Raw genomic sequence first — 6702 nt, forward strand, 5'->3', positions numbered from 1 at the left:
TGAACCCCAATAAAGCTCGGACACCGCCGGAACCCGAGACTCTCTCCGTTTATTGTGTCCGGCATTTACATTTGGTGGCCAATGTGGGGAAGCTTTGTGACATACTTACCCTGAACTCTGTACCCGGAAGGACAGCTATGGAGGCGTCTCCAGTGGAACAGTTGTTGGCCCCAGTGGTGAAGCTGCAGGCTCAAAAACAACAAACTCTCGAGACGCTTGTCCAGCAACTTCAAGTACCAGCTCCTGCACCTAACCCTGCTGTGGCCGCAGCAAACCCGGCTTGGGCAGGTCTGCAGATTCCAAAGATGGGACCGGAGGACAACCCAGAGGCTCTGAATTTCTGTCCAATATTAAAGATCCTAGGCTCTCATTGTCTGATTTGGCTGGGGCACAATTGGGACATGTCTCTGGGGACCGATCACCATTAGTGACTGCAGGTGATGAGAGGGGCAGGGACAGCCTTCCCTCTGACTCCAGTCGTGTAGCAGCCAACAGTACCCTGTTGGACCCAGGGGAAGGAACGAGTTCTGGGACTCACCTCCTCTCTCCTTCTTCCAGTGGAAGGCCCGACACTGGATCCCGCCTTCAACCGGGTATCCGATTTCGCTATGGACCAGACACAGGATGATGCCCTGGGACATATATATGACCAGGTCAGAGTTGTTGATGGTTGCATAGTGAATACACAGAGGGCACTTTGTGTTTCTCTCCAAACCAGCAGCCAAACCGATCATGCTGGATGATGTTGCAGACAGAATAACGTTCACCACGGTGCCTCCAGACTTTTTCACGAATACCAATCGAGCTGCACGGTGCTGGGCTGTGAGCACAGGTCCCACTAGAGGATGACGGGCCCTCGTGCCACCCTCATAGAGTCTGTTTCTGACAGTTTAGTCAGAAACATGCACACCAGTAGACCGCTGGAGGTCATTTTGGAGGGCTCAGGCAATGCTCCTCCTGTTCCTCCTCGCACAAAAAAGCAGATACTGGTCCTTCTAATTCTTCTGATAGCACGGATGAATGTGCCATACTGGAGGAGCTGGACTACCTGTGCAACCTGAATGGGCTGCAGGGAGCACCTCATAATTCCAGTAGTGACAAGGACACTAGCAAAAGGCAAAACTAGAGAAGAATCAGTCAGGAAGGATAAGGAGAGAGCAATCGTCTGTGGCCACCACCTGCAAAACCATTCCCTTTTTGGGGTTGTCTTGCTGTTGCCTATCTCCGGTGCACCTGCTGTCACTTTCATTTGCACCAAAACAAGAGACAGTGATTCACAACCGCGTAGGCTTCCTAACTGTACAGATTAATATGCCTGAACTGTAACTGACTTGGTATTATGCTGTGATGATTACTTGTTCCCTTATTTTTTTGAGAGGTGTATTATAGAAGATAGCCTTGAGAATGCGGCCACAGAATTGCGGGAATCCGTGACTTTCAACACTTATGCAACCGAGTCGAGGTGACCAACAGCTCAATGTCTGGTTGGCACCATGGCTTAGATGTGCCATTCATGAAACTTGCGTTGATTCTTGAAGCCACTGGCATTGCTTCCCTCTCCAAGTCTGTGTAATAAGGAATTGGCAGGAGCCCACGAGTTGAAACTATCAGAGGACAGAATGCAAATGAAGTGTTCTGAGAAAAGCAAAGCGGCGAAAGGACATTTTCCCGTGTGCATGTAGATGGCCGACTTTGACACGGCTTGATGAAGTCTTGTGGATCCTACCACTGCTTAAGTGCACTACTACGCTTGCCTTCAGGGAGTTTCATGTCAAACATTCAAAAAACAGGACTCGAACTAGACGGATGAGCACCTACGATCGGTCTTGGCCGATGTGGGGATCGAACCCAAGACCTTGGCGTTATTAGCACCACGCTCTAACCAACTGAGCTAACCGGCCATCAAAAGGAGTCTCTCTGCCAGGCATTTCCTCATGTTTATGTAATTTGGGTGCAAAATGCATTACACACAAGTGTGAAAAGAACACTTTTGCAATTCCTAGCATTGGTGATGCTATAAATCAATCTGTCAGAAGTGGGATTTGAACCCACACCTCCATCAGGAGACCAGAAAACCCTTCTACACTCTTCAAGGGAACAACACCTTAAGTCTGGCAAATTAGACCACTCGGCCATTCTGAGAGGATGTATACGTCCACCGGGAGATTATATACTGATCAAGAAAACTGCGGGAACACTTAAATCACACATCGGATCTCCGTGATCGAAGTCTAGGAAACCTCAAGATCTTCACCGTACATTGCATAATTCGTAACTCTCCCACCTCCATGCTTTTGAGACTGTACTGGGAGACACAGCAAACTTTCTTCAGACGGCACGTATGGATGTGCCATACTGGAGGAGCTGGACTACCTGTGCAACCTGAATGGGCTGCAGGGAGCACCTCATAATTCCAGTAGTGACAAGGACACTAGCAAAAGGCAAAACTAGAGAAGAATCAGTCAGGAAGGATAAGGAGAGAGCAATCGTCTGTGGCCACCACCTGCAAAACCATTCCCTTTTTGGGGTTGTCTTGCTGTTGCCTATCTCCGGTGCACCTGCTGTCACTTTCATTTGCACCAAAACAAGAGACAGTGATTCACAACCGCTTAGGCTTCCTAACTGTACAGATTAATATGCCTGAACTGTAACTGACTTGGTATTATGCTGTGATGATTACTTGTTCCCTTATTTTTTTGAGAGGTGTATTATAGAAGATAGCCTTGAGAATGCGGCCACAGAATTGCGGGAATCCGTGACTTTCAACACTTATGCAACCGAGTCGAGGTGACCAACAGCTCAATGTCTTGTTGGCACCATGGCTTAGATGTGCCATTCATGAAACTTGCGTTGATTCTTGAAGCCACTGGCATTGCTTCCCTCTCCAAGTCTGTGTAATAAGGAATTGGCAGGAGCCCACGAGTTGAAACTATCAGAGGACAGAATGCAAATGAAGTGTTCTGAGAAAAGCAAAGCGGCGAAAGGACATTTTCCCGTGTGCATGTAGATGGCCGACTTTGACACGGCTTGATGAAGTCTTGTGGATCCTACCACTGCTTAAGTGCACTACTACGCTTGCCTTCAGGGAGTTTCATGTCAAACATTCAAAAAACAGGACTCGAACTAGACGGATGAGCACCTACGATCGGTCTTGGCCGATGTGGGGATCGAACCCAAGACCTTGGCGTTATTAGCACCACGCTCTAACCAACTGAGCTAACCGGCCATCAAAAGGAGTCTCTCTGCCAGGCATTTCCTCATGTTTATGTAATTTGGCTGCAAAATGCATTACACACAAGTGTGAAAAGAACACTTTTGCAATTCCTAGCATTGGTGATGCTATTAATCAATCTGTCAGGAGTGGGATTTGAACCCACGCCTCCATCAGGAGACCAGAAAACCCTTCTACACTCTTCAAGGGAACAACACCTTAAGTCTGGCAAATTAGACCACTCGGCCATTCTGAGAGGATGTATACGTCCACCGCGAGATTATATACTGATCAAGAAAACTGCGGGAACACTTAAATCACACATCGGATCTCCGTGATCAAAATCTAGGAAACCTCAAGATCTTCACCGTACATTGCATAATTCGTAACTCTCCCACCTCCATGCTTTTGAGACTGTACTGGGAGACACAGCAAACTTTCTTCAGACGGCACGTATGGATGTGCCATACTGGAGGAGCTGGACTACCTGTGCAACCTGAATGGGCTGCAGGGAGCACCTCATAATTCCAGTAGTGACAAGGACACTAGCAAAAGGCAAAACTAGAGAAGAATCAGTCAGGAAGGATAAGGAGAGAGCAATCGTCTGTGGCCACCACCTGCAAAACCATTCCCTTTTTGGGGTTGTCTTGCTGTTGCCTATCTCCGGTGCACCTGCTGTCACTTTCATTTGCACCAAAACAAGAGACAGTGATTCACAACCGCTTAGGCTTCCTAACTGTACAGATTAATATGCCTGAACTGTAACTGACTTGGTATTATGCTGTGATGATTACTTGTTCCCTTATTTTTTTGAGAGGTGTATTATAGAAGATAGCCTTGAGAATGCGGCCACAGAATTGCGGGAATCCGTGACTTTCAACACTTATGCAACCGAGTCGAGGTGACCAACAGCTCAATGTCTGGTTGGCACCATGGCTTAGATGTGCCATTCATGAAACTTGCGTTGATTCTTGAAGCCACTGGCATTGCTTCCCTCTCCAAGTCTGTGTAATAAGGAATTGGCAGGAGCCCACGAGTTGAAACTATCAGAGGACAGAATGCAAATGAAGTGTTCTGAGAAAAGCAAAGCGGCGAAAGGACATTTTCCCGTGTGCATGTAGATGGCCGACTTTGACACGGCTTGATGAAGTCTTGTGGATCCTACCACTGCTTAAGTGCACTACTACGCTTGCCTTCAGGGAGTTTCATGTCAAACATTCAAAAAACAGAACTCGAACTAGACGGATGAGCACCTACGATCGGTCTTGGCCGATGTGGGGATCGAACCCAAGAACTTGGCGTTATTAGCACCACGCTCTAACCAACTGAGCTAACCGGCCATCAAAAGGAGTCTCTCTGCCAGGCATTTCCTCATGTTTATGTAATTTGGCTGCAAAATGCATTACACACAAGTGTGAAAAGAACACTTTTGCAATTCCTAGCATTGGTGATGCTATAAATCAATCTGTCAGGAGTGGGATTTGAACCCACGCCTCCATCAGGAGACCAGAAAACCCTTCTACACTCTTCAAGGGAACAACACCTTAAGTCTGGCAAATTAGACCACTCGGCCATTCTGAGAGGATGTATACGTCCACCGCGAGATTATATACTGATCAAGAAAACTGCGGGAACACTTAAATCACACATCGGATCTCCGTGATCAAAATCTAGGAAACCTCAAGATCTTCACCGTACATTGCATAATTCGTAACTCTCCCAGCTCCATGCTTTTGAGACTGTACTGGGAGACACAGCAAACTTTCTTCAGACGGCACGTATGGATGTGCCATACTGGAGGAGCTGGACTACCTGTGCAACCTGAATGGGCTGCAGGGAGCACCTCATAATTCCAGTAGTGACAAGGACACTAGCAAAAGGCAAAACTAGAGAAGAATCAGTCAGGAAGGATAAGGAGAGAGCAATCGTCTGTGGCCACCACCTGCAAAACCATTCCCTTTTTGGGGTTGTCTTGCTGTTGCCTATCTCCGGTGCACCTGCTGTCACTTTCATTTGCACCAAAACAAGAGACAGTGATTCACAACCGCTTAGGCTTCCTAACTGTACAGATTAATATGCCTGAACTGTAACTGACTTGGTATTATGCTGTGATGATTACTTGTTCCCTTATTTTTTGAGAGGTGTATTATAGAAGATAGCCTTGAGAATGCGGCCACAGAATTGCGGGAATCCGTGACTTTCAACACTTATGCAACCGAGTCGAGGTGACCAACAGCTTAGTGTCAGAAAATAAAAGAACACTTTTGCACTTCCTAGCATTGGTCATGCTATAAATCAGTCTGTCAGAAGTGGTATTTGAACCTACGCCTCCATCAGGAGACCAGAAAACTCTTCTACACTCTTCGAGAAAACAACTGCATTTCCGTCCTTGCACTCTCTCATTAATCCAATCTTGCCCAGTCAGCGAGAGAAGCCATGTACATGCTTTGCCTTCCTCTCCCTCTCCCTTCACTGCCAGTTCAGCGATGACATCTCAGAACTCTCTCACAGCTGACTTCTATGACATCACAGAGTGCATCAATTCCGTGGCTTCTCATCTGTCGCCACACTGTCAGGGTTGACTTTCTCACTCACTATGCCAAGCTTTCTCGGAAACACTGGAATACGTGGATGAGTTTGTACCACTTTTGGAGGTTTTGCCCACCTGGGGCGAGGCTGTGATCCAGCTGAAAAGCAATTCGGGCATGTGGGCAGCGAAAGATGTATCTGTGATGAAGAGAAACCCAGGTCGAAGATGTTTCCAATCAGCCCCATCGGTCCAGCCACAGACACACACACAGACAGCCACAAGCACAGACTGCCACAGACACACAGACAGCCACAGATAGACAGACAAACACACAGACAGTGTGCCTGACAAAAACTTTCCCTCACAGTCAAGTCAACATGAGTCGTATTATCTAAAAGAAGAACCCATCATTTCCTTTCATCTCTATATCAGAGAGAGCGATTAAAAAAACACATCTGTAAATGCTACTTGTACAAGCACGCTGAGATGCCCCATCAACAGTAGGCATGCTCTGTGGCGCAATGGATAGCGCGCTGGACTTTTAGTGAAAAGGGCAGTGGTCATTCAATGGTTGTGGGATCGAGTACCACCGGAGTCAGTGCTCACTTCATGACCCGGAGGCTTTTCTTGCCATCTTCAAGCGCACTGCCCGGTGTTGCGACTGGCCGGAGTCGGAGTGGGCGGTACGCCTGGCTCCCCTGCCACCCGAGTGCCCTAGACTACAAAAGTCTGAGGGACAGTGTCCTGGACCGGGTCGGTCTGACGTCGGACGGCCAGCGCCGAAAGCTCAGAAGCCTCCGGTTCGAACCTGGCTCCCGGTGCCTGCCACCGCTGGCTCAAGCCACGGAAGTTGCCGACCTGGTGGCCTTGGAGCAGTTCATCTGCCATCTCCCACGTCCAACCTGAAGGCTGGCACCAGGCTGGCAGAGAACCATCATTGCCCGGGACGATGCCACCTTCT

At 48.1% G+C, this 6702-nt stretch overlaps 3 non-coding genes across 3 annotated transcripts; all 3 read right to left on the reverse strand.

The window, feature by feature from the left end:
• Positions 1–1827: 1827 nt before the first annotated feature.
• trnai-aau (transfer RNA isoleucine (anticodon AAU)) lies at positions 1828–1901 on the reverse strand. The gene has a single exon. It is a non-coding gene; the product is annotated as a tRNA-Ile (tRNA).
• A 1251-nt stretch (positions 1902–3152) lies between these two features.
• Positions 3153–3226, reverse strand: trnai-aau (transfer RNA isoleucine (anticodon AAU)). The gene has a single exon. It is a non-coding gene; the product is annotated as a tRNA-Ile (tRNA).
• A 1251-nt stretch (positions 3227–4477) lies between these two features.
• Positions 4478–4551, reverse strand: trnai-aau (transfer RNA isoleucine (anticodon AAU)). Its single transcript has one exon. It is a non-coding gene; the product is annotated as a tRNA-Ile (tRNA).
• Between the last annotated feature and the right edge of the window lie 2151 nt (positions 4552–6702).

The sequence above is a fragment of the Amia ocellicauda genome, chromosome 12, assembly GCF_036373705.1.
Source record: "Amia ocellicauda isolate fAmiCal2 chromosome 12, fAmiCal2.hap1, whole genome shotgun sequence".
Classification (NCBI taxonomy): Eukaryota; Metazoa; Chordata; class Actinopteri; order Amiiformes; family Amiidae; genus Amia; species Amia ocellicauda.